The following is a 20,941-nucleotide window of genomic DNA, read 5'->3' as shown; positions in this document are numbered from 1 at the left end:
CGATTGTCGAAATTACAGATCCAACAGGCAAGGTACTAACCACACAATCGGCAATCAAAGACGCATTCAAAAGCTTCTACTCTCAACTGTACCGCCATGAGTCAGTCATACCCCAAAGGGATATATTAGACACGCTGGAGGAGATAGGTCTTCTCAAGCTCAATGAAGCCCAGCAAGACACATTAAACAGGGAACTGACAGTTGTGGACATAAGTGAGGCGATCAAATTGCTGAACACCTGCAAAACACCAGAGAGCGATGGTTTGCCCCCGGAGTTCTATAAGGCATATGACACTGAGTTAGCACTGGCCCCACACAAAGTCTTTAAGGAAGCCTATGAAACAGGAGTGCTACTGAAAAGCATGAGGGAGACACTGGTGGTCCCGATACCTAAACCTGGAAAAACTAAATGCCGAATGCAGTTCCTACAGACCCCTAGTCATGCTCAATTATGATATAAAAATTCTAACGACCATACTGGCCAACAGATTATCAAGAGTTATTTAGGCTCTAGTACACAGGGATCAAAATGGGTTCATACCAGGTCGAAACACGGCAGCAAACTTGCATAGGCTACAACACATCATGGCACAAACAGCTGATTCACAGGATTCATATGCAGTGGTTTCTCTTGACGCCATAAAAGCATTTGACTCCATATACTGGCAATGGCTCCTTGCGGTCCTGAGACAGTTGGTGATGAGCTACTACTTCATCCAATGGATCAAAATCCTATATAAGACACCAGTGGCCTGGGTAAAGACCGGGAGAACAGTGTCTGCACCATAGGACACACAAGGAGGCACCAGGCAAGGGTGTCCACTGTCACCAATGCTATATATCCTATGGCTGGAGCCACTGGCAATATTTATTAGGAAAAAATTATTTGATGCAGGCATCAAGATTGGGGGAAATACCACGGGATCTCGCTATATGCGGATGACATGCTACTCTACCTCAGGGACCCACAGCTTAACCTATCTACTATCCTGGAGGTACTAAAGAACTTTGCACGAGTAACCCAATCATGCATGTTCCCACTAGCGGGGCTGGCCGAGACCAAAGGGACAGACCTCCCAGGAGTAGGGATCCGGTGGGAACCACACTCGTTCAGATACCTAGGGGTTAATATTTGGCACACACCGGAACAGACCCACAGGGGCAACACCGTACTGGCGGTGCAAGGGCTCAACAAGTCCATAAAGGTTTGGTCCAAACTACCACTATCAATATGGGGCCGTGTGTTCCTATACTTCTTTCACAACGTTCATTACTATATACCGGCCTCCTTTTTTAGGTTGCAGGAAAAACTACTGAGGGAGCTGGTGTGGGGAAACACCAGACACAGACTCTCCCTGAACACACTAACATTACCATATAGGGTGGGTGGGGTCCAACTACCAGATCTGGAGAGGTATTACCTAGCAGCTCAACTTAGCTTTAGAGCCAAGTGGCTGGCAGACGAGTCCACCTCGGAATCTGAGCTACTAGGACAGATGATAGCACTTGGGTACAGTGGGAATACTCAGGGGGGACACCTTTGATTATACAGCTAGGCCGGAGACTTTGGGACAGTGCTCTGAAACTGATGGGGCTCAGGTGTCCGTAATCCCCAGAAACGCTAATTGCCGCCAACACCTTCGCCAATAAAACGGAACTGGCATCAATAAGACTATGGTAGGGCGATGGCATCTACACTTGGGGGGATGTGTATGAGGAGGGCACCTTCAGGGAATTTGAATCTATGGGGGCTAAGGAGGAGCTACCTAAAGGCCAATTCTTATGGTACCAAAAGATCAGGGAGGTGGCAAATGTGAAATGGAGAGAGTGACCGGAAGAACCAGAAGCAGACCCCAGCCTAACACTAATGCACAACCTGGGAGAGGGTTGGAAACCGATTTCCAGGTTATACACTCAACTCACAGATAGGCCGAACCCCAAGAGCAACACCCTAAAGAAGGCATCGGAAGCAGACTTGGGAATCTGCATAACCAAAAATTCTGGCTAATCCAACTAAATGTCCTATAGAGAACATACATGACCCTGAACAGAATAGCCAAATTTAAAGCTCTGAAGAGGCAGGAATGGCACACATGTTCTGGGGCTGCCCAAAGATGCAGCTCTTCTGGACCAAAATAGAGCAAGCCTGCAAAAAAGCAGGAATGGACCGATATGAGGGGACGCCAAAGGAATGCTTACTGGTTGCCTACCCGCGAATAAGCAAAATCAGACATATTGTTAAATTCATGGGCATGGCCTGAGTGCTGGCTAATAGGTCCATTGCGATGGCATGGAAAACAACGAGGGGCCCACAATACCCAAAGTGGCATAAACAGCTGGAACACTAGTCGGAGGCGCAAACCAGAATCTGGGGGGATGGGGTAACCAAAGCAGGAGAAAACACAAGCTCGGCCTATGAGGCATGGCAATCCCTGACCTGGGACATGTTTCATCCATCTGACGACAGACCCCCATGAAACTGGAGTTTGCTCATAGTAGAGAAGGCGACTACCAAGAAATAGACATTCAGCGATAAGGCGACCAACCCCCAAGCACCTGACTCAACAGACGCCCAGCAATATCACACACGCCACCTCAGCCCACAAGGCAAAATCATCAACACGCAAGCGAGTACACTGCAGTGAAGACTGTTTGTTTTGTTGTTAATGTATTGGTTATATGTTCAAACTGATACATGTTGTTTCACAAATACATAATCTACTGAATGTCTATTATAAATGCCAATAAAAACATTTTAAAAGAAATAGACTAAATCAGCATAGAAGAAAGAACTGAGACAATTCAAAAAAGGATCGCAAAACCACTAGATGTCATTGCAGAATATCTATATGTCAAATTTCCCCCGTATGTCCCGGCACATGCTTTTTGCTCGGCTAAGGCTTGTTTGATTTCTAAACCTCACCTCAGGCTTTCCCGCATTGGCAGCTGCTCCATCTCTGTGGATGCTGCTCAGCTCTGGAATTCCATCCTTCAAACACTGCAAGCTACTAAAGAGCACCATACATTTAATTTGTCATTGAAAACCTACCTTTTCTAATGTGGCTTCTTACTCCCCTTCTTACCTCAGACATTGCCATGCTGACATTGCGCTCTATAAATAAAATGTAACATAACTAGCTAAGAAATCCAACAGCATGCAACAACACTCTTACCCCATAACAAAAACTGTGACTTTGCAGACCACTTCATAAACAAAATGACAAACATCCAGCACATCTCACCAATCTCCACAGAAAAGTTGAACAGCCTGGTGAGCAAAGGCAACCAAGCAGGCTCTCCAGCAGACCCCTGCCCACCAGACATATACAGGACGATCATCACAAAGAAAACACCTGCAGAATATTTCCTCAACCTCTTCAACCACTCACTAGCAACAGGAGCTGTGTCACTAGCCTTTAATTTGGCATACATCAAGCTACTCCTTAAAGACCCATCATGAACTACAGAAGACCAAAACCAACTACCAACCTCAAACATCTTATACCTGGTGAAGCTACTAGACAGCTACATCTACGAACAAATCCTGGAGCATGGAGAAAACAATCACATACTAGACCAGGCACAAGTAGGTTTCAGACCCCTGAGAGGAACATAAACAGCACTACTATTGATATGGGATGATCTAAAAACCAATGCAGACACAACATCAATTCAACACTAATACAACTCAATATATCAGCAGCCTTTGACACAGTTCACCATAAAAAACTCCTCAAAAGACTTGAAGATATTAGAATTGGCAACCCACTCTGGCTAAAATTCTTCATGACAGAAAGAAAAAACTTGGATAACACCATTCAGTTCATCATCCCACAAAACAATGTGTGCAGTCCCAAAAGGCTCATCACTCTCACCACTACTTTTCAACATCTACATTGCCCCTGATAAAAATCATAAAAAGTCACGCCCTCACCTGCTACTACTACACAAAAGACACACACATCATCTACAAAATGAACACTATCAAAGAACAAATCCCAACCCTTACCAAATGCCTGATAGAAATAATTGGATGAGCACCAACAGCCTTACACTCTACCCGGACAAAACATAAATCATGTTTGCGCCCAATGACCCTTTGAACCAACAGGCAGCCCACTCTACAGGGGACCACCCTACACCCCTGGGCATGCCCCAAGCCAGCCCATCACCCCTGGCCATGCCCCACAGGCAGCCCATCCACCCTGACCATGCCTCACCGGCAGTCCACACCACAGGGGGGACCCCTGCAACCCCTGACCATGCCCTGCAGGCAGCCCACATGGCACCATGCACTTGTGAGTCCCAACGCACCACCCCCCACCAGTGACGGGCACCTGCCAGTAGGCCCCTGTGGGATGTTTTAACCCACTAGGCTCTGTCCTGCGACATCCCTGTGTGTTGATGGTGCAAGAATCATCAAAAATGGCAGCAAAAATCCAATGCATGCCAAAAACTATTAAAATGGTGCTTTGAAATGGGAACAGATGGCTGCCAAATCTACTTTGCCTGTTGTCAGTAGTGGAAAGGAGACCTCACTGCTGAAACATGTTACTGGGCTGCCCACCAAGTAAAAATGAATGCTGCAGGAAAGGCAGTGCTTTATTGCAATAAACCCAGAAATTGCTCTTAAATCCCTTTTTCTGGGTTGCTGAAAATACAAAATACCAGGCCAAAACACCACAAACCATCCAATATCTTTGCTGGGCGTTACCCGTCACGTCATTTAAGGAATCATTATGAACACACAGGAAAAGCAGAATCCATCATCAAAATATCCACAGTGAAAAGTATGCTTGCCTGTGAAAATCTGTCAAAATATGGGTGCAGTACCAGCAGCCACCTGTATGACAGCTGTCATTAGTTGCATCAGAAGCTTACATTTGTGCAATTGAAATCAAATGTCTATAAATTAAGTGACCTGTTATCAAAAGGAACATAGGTTGTAAATATTTAATCTCTATGATTTAGAGACTGGAATCAGTGTTCTAGATGTTTGTTTTAAAATTACAAGTTTATTTTCAACAAAGAAAAATTTAACAAAGTGACTTTTAAAGTAAGCCTGATTCAAGCCAAAACTACAAGGCAACTTCCCCCACTGGGCAAGGCACATCCTGTCTGCTCTCTGGACCAGGAACTCACATTCAGGTGTTGATTAAGACGGGAGTAGATTTTGGGCTGCTCCTGGGAGAGACAATGATCCTTCCTTGGCTGAAAGGATATGCAGATTGTAAGTGTCAACAGTGGCCTCTGCCAGAGGAAGAGGGCGGAGATTGCTCTTGAGATAAAGAAACCTTTAGAGGTGGAGAAAGACATTTTTGTTGATTCTCAAAGCACAGAAAGCATATTTTTGAAAAAAGCATGATAAGGGACTGTGCAAATTTGTAAAAATGATATTATTAATAGCATTGTAAATATGATATTTTTGTGCACATTTTAAAAGGACCCAGAACTCTGTACGATGTTCTGAGAAGGCGCAGTGAAAATACTGGTTTTGTAGCGGTTTTATTTAGGTCAGAAGCATGAAACTTCATACGATTATGCCCAGATATCATGTGCACATATGTATAAAATTGTCGACAAATTAGACATTGTGTCCCGGACCAAAATTGCGAAAATGTGTCAAATCCAAACCCAAGATCCCACAGCAATGAGGCTTGGAAGAGGGTGTGCTCCACAACATATGTGATCTATATATGTTATTGGTATAAATATTGTACACATGTAACAATGTATTATATCAAAAAGAGATTTTATGTGCAAAAGGCAAAAGGGAGGTTTTCCCTGTCTCTTAAACCACATCATCATGATGACACTCTGTTTTCTCCTCCAATCAAGGGAGAGAGCAGACTCTAGCCAATAGAATACCTAGGGGGTACACCTAGGATAATTCAGCATATCCACCCCTTTATCAAACACATAAATAGAGACTTTTGAGGACCTAGAAAAACTCATTGATCCACCCACCATCCCGATATTGGCCAAGCACTCTGAAGGACAGCCATCCATACTCCTTGTTCCAGACTCCTGAAACTTTGCAAGCAGAAAGGCTCAGAGCATAGCTGAACCACTTTCAGCTGGGCCTAACTTCCAGAACCCATCCCTCAACTTAAAGGGGAAAACAAAGAAGCAGCCAGGCTGTGCTGTAACTACTTGCCTGCCAAAGAATCCTCTTCATAACCAGAACGGCAGATTAAACCCTGTCTGGTGCCATGCTGTGCTGTGCAGACCAGAGAGCCATTGCAGATCCAGTCCAGTCATGCTGTGCAGTGTAGACCAGAGCGCCTTGCTGTCCAGTCCTGCCGTGCGGTGTCCAGGGTGCCTTGCTGATCACTGACCCGTCTATCTCAGTGTGCCCAGCAGTCTGTCCCAGAAATCTTTGACCAGAACCAGATCCCTGACGATTCCATTCAAAACATTGGTAGTGAGTATCCATAGTATAGGATTGTCACTAGCCTATGTACTGTCCCTAGTCATCTCTATCCAAATCAAATCTATGATATATCCAGGACTGTATTATTAGAAATCCTTTTTACCTTGCCTGAACTCTCTCTCTTATCCTATAGACATGCTGTAATAAAATTGTAAAAATCATCTTTGTGCTGATATATTTCATCTGAAGCGTCTCGGCGGGCAAAAACCATTCAGAGACGTCCTGGTATGGTGGCTGTTCTGTTGTGTAGTTTGTTTCTTCATAGTCCATCCCAAGTGTAAAGAAACCTTGTTTGCATTTTAAAAGCACATCCTTGTTTTACAATTTTGCCTCTTTCTGAAAATAATGACCTCCATAAAAACTTCCATAACTTCCTCATATTTTATAATAGAAACACAATTTAAGTGTCTACTTGCAGCTAACATCCCAAGCTTTCTAAATAACCCAATACCGCAAATGTTTCATTTGGCTAACATCTAAAACGTGTAAAATAGCTTTTCATTGCACCCGACCTCAAAATTAAGTTTTCAACTCACTCATTAGTCTCAAATCATTGCTAGTGTGTGTCTGAACCCATACAAAGTGGCTCTCATTAGAATTTCAACAGTTTCAGTGATTTAAACCATTTTCAGTGTTTTACCTATTCATTCCCAGCCAACTTTAAAACCATTTTGACAGTTTGCCAATCAATTCTGTTTTTCTCTGGTGTTTGCTGGGGGGAAATTGGGATTGAAACTTTTGCTTGAATTCTGCATTCCTGAAACCTGTTATCTCTCCTTCTATCTCTTTATATTGCATATTGGGGGGGATTGAGGGGTCTGCAGGGGGAAATAGTAATCACATTGCCATTTGATTTGAACCCATACCCAAAAGTACTATTTCTGTGCTGCATTATTTTTTCCGATCATTACTCTTTGTGGCTAAAGAGATTGTTTAGTGTGACATCACCCCATTGGTGATCATTGTATACCCATTAAAATAGTGATATATATATATATTGTGCAATACATAAATAAATATTTTAACTTTGCAAACCAGCCTGCTTCCTGGTTCAGTGTGACCGGGGGGGTTAAAAGAGAGGGGCGTGATATAAGTGGTACATCATTCAGAACAAAAGAACTTATAGACACAAATAAATAATAAAGGGTTTCAGTTGTGCATCCCACGCTAGGCATTGACTTAGGTGAAGTGCCGGATTGAAATCACTTACAAGATTGGGGGCTCTTGCTGGGATTTTCCAAATTAGACATACCACTTGTGACAGGCTAATACAGCGTGCTAACTGATGGGGTACATAAACCCTATCGGGCTACCACACTGTGTTACACTGTGAAAAGCACCCTTCAATTTGAACGCTCTAAGGAATTGGTCTGTTTGCAAAAATATAATAACTCCTGTAAGTCAGAAAGGAAATTAATATCTCTGGAATGGCGACCTTGGTAGAAATCAATATGGCAAAAGAACACCTACTGCACAAACTATTTGTCAGGGGTGAATGGACAGAGCAGGACCAGAATGTTTGGTTGCAGGGAATTAAAGAACAGGCCACTGCAACAGGATTAAATAAATGGCAAGATCAGGGTCCATTACATATGGCACTGAGTGAACTGTATATGGCCCCTAAGGTAAAAGAAGAGCAAAGTAAGATTGCCAAAATAGCAGCATATCTGCAGCTCCACATTGTAGCAATAGAGGACAAATATGCCAAAAACCTAGATCTGGCAAACAAGCAAATACAATCATTAGAAAAACCCCAAACTGATCTGGGCTCTGTAGAGCAAAGGCTACAAAAGAGACATGAATCAGAAAATGAAACCAGGTAGTACCTGATAAAAATAAAAGAAGATATGGATAACCTGCAGCAGGAGAAGGTAGGGCAGGATACCAAAGAACTGGCCCTACAGAAAGAGTGGCAAGAAAGTTTGGACTCTCTACTACAGAGGCAGAAAAAGCTGGAACAGCAAATACATTTTAATAGAGCATGAGCAGAGCAGGTAGTCACCTTGCAAAACCGCCTAGACCAAGAAAAAGAAGAAAACAATCCATTAATTCTCAAAGATCTTGACACCCAGACAGAATTCAATGAGGAGCGTCAGAAAGCTGGTGCACTCCAAAAACAAAGGGACGACCTAGCTGCACAGAGAGGTATTTGGATTCAGGAAAGGGACACCTAAAGCCAGGAGGTCAGTTATTTAAAATATAAAATGGAAGAAAATCACCTGGCCCTCCAAGGACTGGGTGAGCTCCAAAAAGATTACACAAAACAGCTAGAGCACTCCAGGAGGATGGAAGATGCTCTGACAAAGAGTGACCAGGCCAGTAAGGACAGGACTCAGGAGGTAACCCTCCTGTAGCAGAAATTGGCCCAGTACTCTAAAATGACACAGGAAGCACAGAGAGACAATGAGCCTCTCTGTGAGAAAAATGATAGGCTCCACAGACAGGTAGCTATGCAGGAACAACTGATAGAGACTAGCAAGGTCTTGATAGAGGAACAAAAAGGTCAGGTTCTTGCATGGCAACAGGGAGCAGGGGCTGAGAGAGATGAGGTCTGCTGGGAAAGGGAACCACCTGACCATAACCTCAGGAACCCTAGTACCAGCGGCTTTCATCTTTTCAACCCCATGCACTCTGCCACCCCCATGTCAACTAGCACACCTGAGCCCAGGGCCACAGGGATGGCAGACTTCAATCCAATGAGGAATATAGGGCTCATAGATATGCACCTCCCAGGAATGGATGGGCGGGCATCTGGGTATGGGTTCCCAAGTGCTGGGGCTATATTCTCTGATCAGGGAGACTCCCATGAGGGTAGGGTCAGATAAATGGATCCTCAAAAATACAATTTACCCAGAAACCAGATGGGCAAATTTAGTGGGGAACTCCATGAGAGTAGGTCCACTAAGGGCATCCTGAAAACCTCTGCCCAGCTAGGACAGTGGGGGAGGGGGGGTTCTCAGCCAATCCTGGGAGCAAGGAGAAATCAGAAGACTCCTCTGAGCACCACAGGACTCTAGAAACTAGGCCCCCACATTCTGTCAGCCATTCCCAAGCTCGCAGAATCCGGGAGAGCCTAGAAGACCAGACAGGCACATCTGGAAGCAGTGCCTCTGAGTCAGAGGATGAGTGGACCAGGGTCACCCGAACCAAAAAAGCCAACAAGGTCAAGAGGGCCTTGCTCAAGGATCCCCTAAAACAAATCAAAGCCATTAGGAGTGTCATCACGCCCTATCATAAGAATGCGAAATATTCGGTTTGGGAGCACCTTGAGCTCTTTGAACAAATGATGGAAACTTTCCATTTGAAGGACAGCCATAGCTGTATTCAATATGTAAAGTGGACCTTCTCTCCCGAGTACTCCAGCTTCTTTGCAGGGCTGTAGGATCAGAATCATTCCAGATGGTCCACCTGTAGGGAGGCCACCTTGATACACTTTTCTGTGCACAGGAATCCTCAGGAGGCTTGCAAGGCAGCCTACAACTTGCGTGTTGGGAAGATCAGGCCTCACAAGAATTTGTTCAAGAATTAAAGCATGCCTTTGCACAGACCACTAGAAGGGTGCGCACTGACATCAAAGAGTTTGTAAATACTTTCTTCCACTCTCTCCCTAAGTACATCATGGCCCAGCTAGTGAGGGACTTTCACGAGAAAAGATCACTAGACTGGGTCATCGAACAAGCCACATGAATTTATGAGCTGAAAAAGCTAGTGGAAAACAAAAATAATCCAAAAAACCCTAAAACAACCAACACCCCTGCTGCTGCTAAAGTGGCGGAGGTGAAGGTTGCCCCCATTTTAGATTTAGAGATGGGGGGGCCTAAAAACCTGCCTGCAGAGACTCAAAATAACCCCAAAACCAGAAGACCATCGGGCCAATCACAAACAGGGAGCCAGGGTGGTAATCCCACAAATGGGACCCCTAACTCCCCTGACTACATCAGCCCACGCTACAAGGGCAACAGACCCTTCCTGGGTTATGTGTGAAATCCTCCAGCCCAAGGGGGGGAGGGATCCAACCAGACAGCTGCTAACCCAGGGAACTTCCCTCCTCACTTCTCCCAGGAGGGCAGTAATCCCCCAAATACTGGACAGAATTTCTTCCCAAGGTACCCGCAAAACTTTAACCTCCAAAATAATCCATCGTTCTTTCCCCACTTTCCTGAGCCCAGACAACCCAATCCAGGAGAGGGGAGGCCAAGGGTGGAGGGGTACCAAAACTTCCTTAACCTGGGGTATTTCTGGAGAAGGGATAGCTACCCTTCCCGGGACCAGCCCAGTGGAGACATGAGGACCCCATACTAGCCAGAGCGGGTATCACAACTAGATCGCCAGGTCCAAAACATGGCACAGGATCTGGGTCGCATGCTGAGGGCTCAACAGAACCCTCAGATGAGCATGGCAGCTCAGAATGCCACAAATCCAGGACCTAGTGCTCCAGGGCAATAACGGGGGAAGAACCCCGACAACCCACCGGTTCCCAGGGAGGAGGCACAAGGGGAAGCGTGGTATAAAGCCTTGGAGGAAGCTTCCTTCCCAACTTGTAAAAAGTCCCTGGAAACCCAGGAACCGGTACCAAAATGTCCTGCCCCTGAAAGTCTGCAACCCAAGGAGCAGAGGGGAGGTAGGAGAAATAAAGAGCCCAAAAAGACCCATTTTGTGGAGGAGGCACAAGTCTTCCAGTTTGAAGAAGAGGGGTCCCCAGAGGATTCTGGGGAAAGGATCTTCTCCTTCAGAGATGGGGGAACTCCTCACAAAGATAAACGGGTCACAAAAGAGTCAAATCCAGACTGGGTAGATGTGGGGACTGAGTGAGCACTGCCCATCATCAATCCCCAGAATAATCAGCATGAAAATTCCTGGGTTCAAACCCATCCTGGTGACTGCCTCCAAAAAGAAGGGGGAAGCCCAGAACCAGGGGAACCCAAAACTTCCCCCATATCTAGCTGTCACCTTTTTCTTTCAGATTCCCAAGACTCCAAACAGAATCCTGGGCAAATCACCTTTCTGTCAGTGTCCAAAAGCAATAAACAAACCCACCAGTTGTCCAAGAATTTACATTATCTCTGCCCCCTTGAGGAAAAGGAGGGGAAATTGTATGCACTGGTCCAAATACAGGGGCAGTGTACAATTTTGGCACTGGTGGACTCTGGATCCCAAGCTACCCTTCTGTCAAAAAGGGCCTTTGACCAACTGAATTCAGGAAGGGGGGAGAAATACCAAATTCCTCTCGCCCCTCTTCCTGGACAACTTCAGAACTTCGACGGAAGGAAATGCCCGTCGAAGGGACTGCGGATTTGGATATTAAAATTGGGCGACACAAGGTGAAGCACCCGGTCATAGTTGTGACTCCAGAGGACACCCCTTGTTTACTAGGGAATGACATGCTGCGTAGGTTGTCACCCCTCATAGATTGTGTAAACAAGGTCCTCTGGACCCAGACTAGCTGACCAATAAAATTAAAACATAGTGTCAGCCATGTTAGTTTAAACGGCACATGCCACATGGTTGAACAAAAATCTGACCAAGTAGAATTTCACTTCCAGAATAATCAAATCCCAGATGTGACGGTAATTGCAGTAGGACAACAAACTGGTGGGTCCTCTCTATTTCTGAAAATCAACCTTCCTTCCTGTCTAAGGTGGCATTCCACACTGGAGAGAAACACACTGAAATTCTTTACAAATTCACAATCAGAAAATCCCACTCCTATAGTCCAGAAACATGAGAAATCAGCTCAATGCCTGGCTGATATTCAGAAAATTAGAGAGCAGCTGTTCATCCCTATTCAGTTAAATGAAGGCTACGACTCTGTTATCGCCCGAGTGTGTGTGAACAACGGTAAGAGCTTCATCAGCGAGGCCATGTTCCGCAAACTCCCAAAAGATCCAGCCATTCCCACATTTAAACTGGTAGAAAAATGGGAAATGGACCTGGAAACACCCAGTTCCAAACATATCCTGCCTAGCAGGTGTATGCTCAGAATTTCCATAGGCAACAAGAGCATAGTCCATAATTGTTGGGTCGTGCGAGATGTCCCTGCCTCATTTTACTTAGGCAGTGACATTCTCAATCGCTTTACCATTTGTTTGGACCTAATAAACTTCAAAGCTTGGTCCCGATTAGAGGGTAATCCCATGGGCTTTGATGACCCAGAGAAAGCATTTAGGTCAGCTCAACTGCTGCCTTATGCAGTTGAAATTCAGATTGGAGAGGAAGTCACCATCCCAGAAAGGACCAGACAATTCTTACTGTAAGTGAAAGTTAAAAGAGGACAAAAACTGAAAAACCCTGATGCCTATATGCATCTTAATACTCATTTCCAACAGAAAGGACTGGGGGTAAACCCAACACCACTAGTCACCATACAACATGACACCATTCCAATAGAGGTGGATAACAGCGACTTAAAGCGTATCACTCTAGCCGCAGGCACCATTATTGGAATGGCGGTTGATGACCGAATTATTTCCATAGATTTAGGTAATGAACTGTTAGGACCAATCCACAAGGACTATTTTGATAGTGATAGTGAAGATGACACAACACCTGACAGGATCTTCACCCGGCATGGGAGGAATTTCCTGGTGTACACTTCCTGCCCTTATGGTAAGGAAGATGTGACCTGTGACTTCAGGAGAGATGAGGTGATCTTCCAAGTCTGCGAGGACTGCCTTCCCCACCTGAAGCCACCAGTCCAAATAAGCACTTTGGCCAGGGACTTCTCCACCCAGCTGGAGGAGGCCACTGAGATAGCAAAACCGGAAGTCTTTCCAGGCATCAGGCAGATGGTTGAAGAGAGAGTCAACCTAGCTGATGCCTGTGAGACTATGGAGCAAAGGCAACAATTGAAACAGGTTTTCTTAGATTTTCAAGATCTCTTTGTAGGGGACTTATATGACTTTGGTCACACCGACATCCACACAACAACAATTCCCACAGACCCTGGCATGACTCCAGTGTTTGTGAAGCAATATCATATATGAACCTTGAGTCCCTTGGGATAATTCTTCCAGAGCACAGCACCTTCAATAATCCGGTGCTGGGGATTTTGGAACCAAACTGCCAGTGGAGACTCTGCACCGACCTTAGGGAGCTCAACAAACGGGTCCATACTTCCCGATGGCCTCTTCCCTACATTGACCAAGGGCTGGCCCAGATCCAGGGGTCACAGGTATTCACTGCAATAGACCTGACCAATGAGTACTGGACTGTACGTGTCAGTAGGCAGGACCAATACAAGCTGGCTATCACCTTCGGGGGCAGCAGTACACATGGACCCGGACTCCCTTCAGATACATTAACTCCGGCAATGAATTTAATATCTTTCTACACAAGGCCATGCCTGACCTAGGTGAAAGGGGTAGCCTGGCCTATGTAGATGATGTTTTAGTCAAGAGCTCAACTGTGGAGGAACACATAGCGGAGATCAGTTATGTTCTGACACAGTTGAGGGCTGCCGGAGCAACACTCTCCTTTCAAAATGCACAGTGGTGCAGAACCCGTGTCAATTTCTTGGGGCATGATATTACTCCTCAGGGTCTCTGTCCCCAGGAAAAGAAAGTGGAAGCACTCCAGAAATTAAAAGACCCCACAACTCTGTGGGAACTAAGGAGCCTCCTTGGATTAACTAATTACAGCAGAAAGTTAATTGAGGACTAAGCAGAGATCACAAGACACCTGATCCACCTTTTGAAGGGGGGGTCAAGTGGGAGTGGGGGTCCAGAACAAGCCGAGGCAGTAAGACAACTCAAAAGAAGCCTCTCACAAGTGCCTTGCCTAGCTTACCCTGTCAAAAACAAGGAGTTCTTCTTGGAGACAGGGTTCTCAAATACTTGCTTGACTGCAGTATTATACCAAAAGCATGACAAGGTCAATAAAGTAATCGCCTATGCAAGTAAAACTTTATCCTCTGTGGTGGAAAAATTCAACGATTGTGAGAAGGCACCCCTGGCAACGGTGTGGGCATTGAAGATTTACTGCCCGTTTATCCAGGGGGAACACATCATATTGGAGACTCCACACCAGCCTCTGCAATATCTCCAAAGTGACAGAATCCAGGCCGGAAATGTGAGTAATTCCCAAATTACTTCCTGGATTCTGTCAATGCAAGGCTTTCCTGTGGAGGTCAGATATGGCCAAAACAAGAAGAGTCCCCTTGCGCAAGGTCTGTCTGACTTGCATGATTGTGCCAGAGAAAACTGTCTCAAGGACGAAAGTCTTAAAATAAAGGACAACATGGAGGCATGCCTTAATTCCCCACCGTAGTCTTTGAAGAAGACAAGTGTGAGGGAATGCCCACTGTCTATGTGGATGGATGCTCTTACCATGTTGACAACTACGGGGAAAAAAGAACTCGTGGCCGGCGTAGGGAATGCATGGTGACTGATGCCTCAGAACCCTCCGCTGGGTACAAAACCGGTCCCCAAAGTAGTCAAGTGGCAGAGTTGATGGCTGTGCATGAAGCCATCATCACTGCTGTCCAACACCAATTCCATAAACTGGTCATAATCACTGATTCGATTAGGTACGGAACGGGTTTGTGGAGCACCTGGTTAACTGGAAAACCAGAGGCATGCTATGTGCTAATAACAAACCATTGAAACATGGAAAATTAATCCAAAATAATGATCTGGTCAACTCGAATGGGATGACCACCTACTGAAAAAAAAATCAAGGGTCATTCTAAAGTAGAAGGACCAGACAAAACTGGAAATGACCTAGCTGATCAGCTGCCAAAACCATCCAAGGGGAGCTACTTGAGATCGAGTCCCTGTTGGGGGAAATCCAGGTCACTGCTATCACTAGGTCCCAGACAAATGCTCACAATGAACTCTCAAGCGCACAATGGAGTAAGGAGACCCCAGATGCTGATTTGATTACAGCTCAAAAAGGGGATCCAATAATTGGTAAGTTTTATCAACACGTTGAGGACCCTGAGAACTTTCCCCTGATGGATACCGATTACATAGGGAAGGAGGAATTCAAAGTGTTGATGAAATGTCCAAAAATGTTCTGAATCCAAGACGGTTTGTTGGTAAGGAGATCCCTAGCTGGCCATGATCAGTGGCTGGTCCCCACCTCATTCTGAAGTCTGATGCTAAGTCACACCCATGATACGGCCACAGCCGGTCATAGGGGGTTTCATACAACACTTGAAATCTTAAGAGAGGTTGCCTACTGGCCACACATGGGGCAGGACCTCGACCAATACTTGAAGGGGTGTCTTGTGTGTGCAAAATTTCAGTCAACATCCCTCACACACTGTGCGCCTCTCCAAAAGAGAGGGATGACACTGCCTTGGTCAGATTTACAAGTCGATTTTATCGGGCCCGTGATTCGCTCCTCTATGGGGAACAAGTACATGTTGACCGTTACATGCTTGTTCACTAAATGGGTGGAATGTCTCCCAGCGACAAATTGCATGGCAGAAACAGTAGCTGCCCTGATGATCAACCACATCTTCTCGCGTTTTGGACTACCCCAAAGGATCGAGTTAGACCGAGAAAGCCACTTCACTAGAGAAGTGATGACAAAGATGTGGGAGATACCGGGGGTCAAAAGGAAACTACACATTGCCTACCGGCCAGCCTCTACTGGTAGGGTTTAGAGATACAACAAGACAATTGCGAGCATATTAAAAAAGTTTGTGGCAGCTTCTGGGCCAAGTTGGGATATCTGACTACCTCTTGTCCTGATGGTCATCAGATCTATCTCTTCTTCTGCAACTAAAATGTCACCGTTTGAGCTGATGACTGGACGAAGGATGGTGCTTCCCCAGCATCTGCTCTACAGAACCCAAGAGCGGACATTGATCAATGCCTCCACCACTCATGAGTATGTTGAAAATCTGAGAAAACACCTTCAACATGCTTTGCCTATGCTCACCGGAATCTAGAAAGGTCTGCAGACAGTATGAAGACCCACTATGACCTTAAGACTACTAGAAAATAATACCAAGTAGGAGACCGTGTCTACTTACACAATTTGCAAAGGTACCAGGCCAAACAGCGCACATTTCTCCCCTCCTGCGGGGTCCTTTTGAAATTGTAGACAAAATCTCACCAGTCGCCTACAAAATCCATATCCCCAAAGGCAGTTTGGCAGAGGGGGTCCACATTAACCAGCTGAAGTGTTGCCATCTTAGGCACACTCTGCAGCAATTAGAGGATTCATCTGGAAACCCAGAGGGGGACAGTCCAGCTCCCTAGACATTCCAACTATAAAACTATTCCACCTGTTGAAAATGAGTAAATACATTGCAAATAGAAAAGATTGTCATTATATGTCAAATGTATGTTTCTGCCCCACTACATGAATAGTGGTGGGGAAATGTCTACAAATATGCTCTGTTTTGTCATCCTAAAATTTGAAACAATGGATCCTAAGCACTGAGGAGGACCACTCAGGGACCGGAAAGAAGATCCAAGGGGCCCAGGGTATCGCTCCATACTCTCATCCGGAATTGGCGAGGAAAATCTGTCAAATCCAGAACTGATGGGAGAAGCAGACGAATTTTGCCATTTGGACCAGAAAGAAAAAACTGAACATCCCAATCTCGCGACTTCCCCTTGACGGGTGGTCAAAAGTCAAATTGCGAGGGGGGCCTTGTGGGATGTTTTAACCCACTAGGCTCTGCTCTGCGACATCCCTGTGTGCTGATGGTGCAAGAATCATCAAAAATGGCAGCAAAAGTCCTATGCGTGCCAAAACCTATGACAATTGCGCATTGAAACCGGAAAAGATAGCTGCCAAATCTACTTTGCCTTTTGTCATTAGTGGAAAGAAGACCTCACTTCTGAAACATTTTACGCGGCTGCCCACCAAGTAAAAATGAACACTGCAGTAAAGGCAGTGATTTATTGCAAGAAACCCAGAAATTGCTCTTAAATCCCTTTTTCTTGGTTGCTGAAAATACAAAATACAGGACCAAAACACCACAAAATATCCAATATCTTTGCTGGGTGGTACCCGCCACTTCATTTAAGATATCATTATGAACACACAATGTCAGGAAAAGCAGAATCTATCATCAAAATATCCACAGTAAAAAGTGTGCTTGCCTGTGAAAATCTGTCAAAATATGGGCGCAGTACCAGCGGCTGCCTGTATGACAGCTGTCATTAGTTGCATCAGAAGCTTAAACTTGTGCAATTGAAATCAAATGTCTATACATTAAGTGACCTGTTATCAAAAAGAGCATAGGTTGTAACTATTTAATCTCCATGATTTTGAGACTAGAATCAGTGTTCTAGATGTTTGTTTTAAAATTACAAGTTTATTTTCAACAAAGAAAAATTTAACAAAGTGACTTTTAAAGTAAGCCTGATTCAAGACAAAACAACATAGCAACTTCCCCCACTGGGCAAGGTACCTCCCTTCTGCTCTCTGGACCAGGAACTCACATTCAGGCGTTAATTAAGAGGGGAGGAGATTTTGGGCTGCTACTGGGAGAGACAATTAACCTTCCTTGGCTGAAAGGATATGCAGATTGTAAGTGTCAACAGTGGCCTCTGCCAGAGGAAGAGGGTGGAGATTGCTCTTGAGCTAAAGAAACATTTGGAGGCGGAGACAGACATTTTTGTTGATTCTCAAAGCACATAAAGCATATTTTTGAAAAAGACTGATAAGGGACTGTGCAAATTTGTAAAAATGATAGAATTAATAGCATTGTTAATATGATTTTTTGTGCACATTTTTAAAGGACCCAGAACTCTGTGCGATGTTCTGAGAAGGCACAGTGAAAATACTGGTTTTGTAGCGGTTTTTTTTAGGTCAGAAGCATGAAACTTCATACGATTATGCCCAGATATCATGCACACATATGTATAAAATTGTGGACAAATTAGACATTGTGTCCCGGACCAAAAGTGCAAAAATTTGTCAAATCCAGACCCAAGATCTCACAGCAATGAGGCTTGGAAGAGTACAAGTTCATCCAGTCCGGTGTGCCCAGCAGTCTGTCACAGAAATCTTTGACCAGAACCAGATCCCTGACGATTCCATTCAAAACGTAGGTAGTGAGTATCCATAGTATAGGATTGTCAATAGCCTATGTACTGTCCCTAGTCGTCCCTATCCAAATCAAATCTATCGTATATCCAGGACTTTATTGTTAGAAATCCTTTTTACCTTGCCGAACTCTCTCTCTTATCCTTTAGTCCTTCTGTAATAATATTGTTAAAATCATCTTTGTGGTGATATATTTCATCTGAAGAAGGCAAGCGTCTCGACGGGGAAAAACCATTCAGAGACGTCCTGGTATGGTGGCTGTGCTGTCGTGTAGTTTGTTTCTTCATAGTCCATCCCTAGTGTAAATAAACCTTGCTTGTATTTTAAAAGCGCATCCTTGTTTTACAATTTTGCCTCTTTCTGAAAAAAACGACCTCCACAAAAACGTCCATAACATCCTCATATCCTATGCTAGAAACAAAATTTAAGGGTCTACTTGTAGCTAACATCCTAGGCTTTCTATTAATTCCCAGACAACTTTAAAACCATTTTGACAGTTTGCCAATCAATTCTGTTTTTCTCTGGTGTGTGCTGGGGGGAAATTGGGATTGAAACCTTTGCTTGAATTCTGCATTCCTGAAACCTGTTCTCTCTCCTTCTATCTCTTTATATTGCATATTGGGGGGGTTTAGGGGTGTGCAGGGGAAAATAGTAATCACATTGCCATTTGATTTGAACCCATACCCAAAAGTATTATTTCTGTGCTGCATTATTTTTTCCCATCATTACTCCTTGTGGTTAAAGAGATTGTTTAGTGTGACATCACCCCATTGGTGATCATTCTATACCCATTAAAATAGTGTGATATATATATATATATATATATATATATTGTGCAATACAATAATAAATATTTTTATGTATTTATTTATTTATTTGTTTATGGTTTATATAAACCTTTACATAATAGTACATCAAGAGAAATAAAACTACATTTCAGAATCGAATAAAAACATATCGTACATTTGATACATACTTGAAACAAACAGACATTTTAAACACCCTCAGATAAAATTTCACAATTTAAGATCACAAGATAAAAACAAACAAATAACAATTACACCATAAAAACCATAATAATTACGAACCAGATCAGAAACAATTCATATAAAGTCGATCCTATAAACCGTAAAAGAATTCTTAAGATTCCCAAAATATGTAAGTTTGTTTAAACCGATATTTCTTATTTATATATAAGGTTTGAGCATAAGAGGAAAATTCATTATAATGAATTAAGATAAATCACAGAAATTCTTTAAAAATGCCAAAATTCTCAGTTTTAAAACAGTAGATGTGTTATGTCTAATTTGATACCATAAAGATTCTGTATCAACTGCATGAAGATGCATTACAAATTGTTCGAAATATAAAATCCTTTGTTTTAAAAGAGCTGGACATTGTAATAGTATGTGCTTCAAAGTTTCTTCGGTCCTTTCTACCTTACAGTATTTACACCACATCCATTCACCGTTCAATAGGTTCCATCTTTTTAAGATATAATTTGTTTTCAAGACATCAAAACGGAACCTCATAAAAGAGTTTCTAAAATTCCGTGAAGGGTATTTCACTAAATAATTCTCAAGAACGGGATAAAATTTCCAAAAAGAGTGTATCTGATTAAGGGTTTTAGATTGCAGGACCGAGTCCAAAGTCTTTTGCCAATCATTACTTTGAAGTATAAGTTTCACTTTTTGCGGTTTACTTATCAACATCTCTATAGTTACTCCTATATTCAATAGTGACTCTTCAATTACAGATTTTAAATTCACACAAAAAGGGTTAGATCGATCTTTTGCTGCAATCATATATAGAGATGAGGTATCATTCATCAAACATTTCCTCCACAACAACATTTTTCTCCATATAATAATTGAATGTAAGGATTGCAGACCATATTCATATCTAATCGCATGAATGGGAACCCCTTTAGGGATGAAAAATAACACACCTTTCCACATATCTCTTTCAAGTTTTTTCATGAAATCAGAGCCTTCAAGTTCGTAAAATTCTAAACCATATGTAAGTTTAGGAATGCCCGAAATAGTATAAACGTGTTTCAATGGTGTTGCAGTGAATCTACCATATTTGGCATTATTTTGCGACATCTGTCGCTTTATTATTTCTGCTTTAACTTCTAACTGTTTTTTAATTATTGGCATCGTACTATTTGCTATAAAATGGTATCCTAGATATTTCAGAAGCGATTGACTTTTTAATCGTTTCCCCTCACAACACCATGTTGAGGAAGATTGTTTTTTATTTAATTTTCCCATTCTTATAATGATAGTTTTCTCTGCATTAATTTTTAGGTGTAAACCAGCAGTAAATAACACAAAAGCATTGATCAATTTTTGCAAACCGATTTTAGTCCGATCTAATAATAAAAAATCATCGGCATATGCTAGCCACTCTATTGCCGTTTCACCTAGTTTTGGTGGAACCAAACCTTTACCCGATATTGCTTTGGCAGCCTTAGAGACATATAAGTTAAACAGAATG

This window comes from Ambystoma mexicanum, chromosome 8 (assembly GCF_040938575.1).
Source record: "Ambystoma mexicanum isolate Mex_15411 chromosome 8, UKY_AmexF1_1, whole genome shotgun sequence".
NCBI classification, from domain to species: Eukaryota; Metazoa; Chordata; class Amphibia; order Caudata; family Ambystomatidae; genus Ambystoma; species Ambystoma mexicanum.
This window is presented reverse-complemented; position numbering follows the sequence as displayed.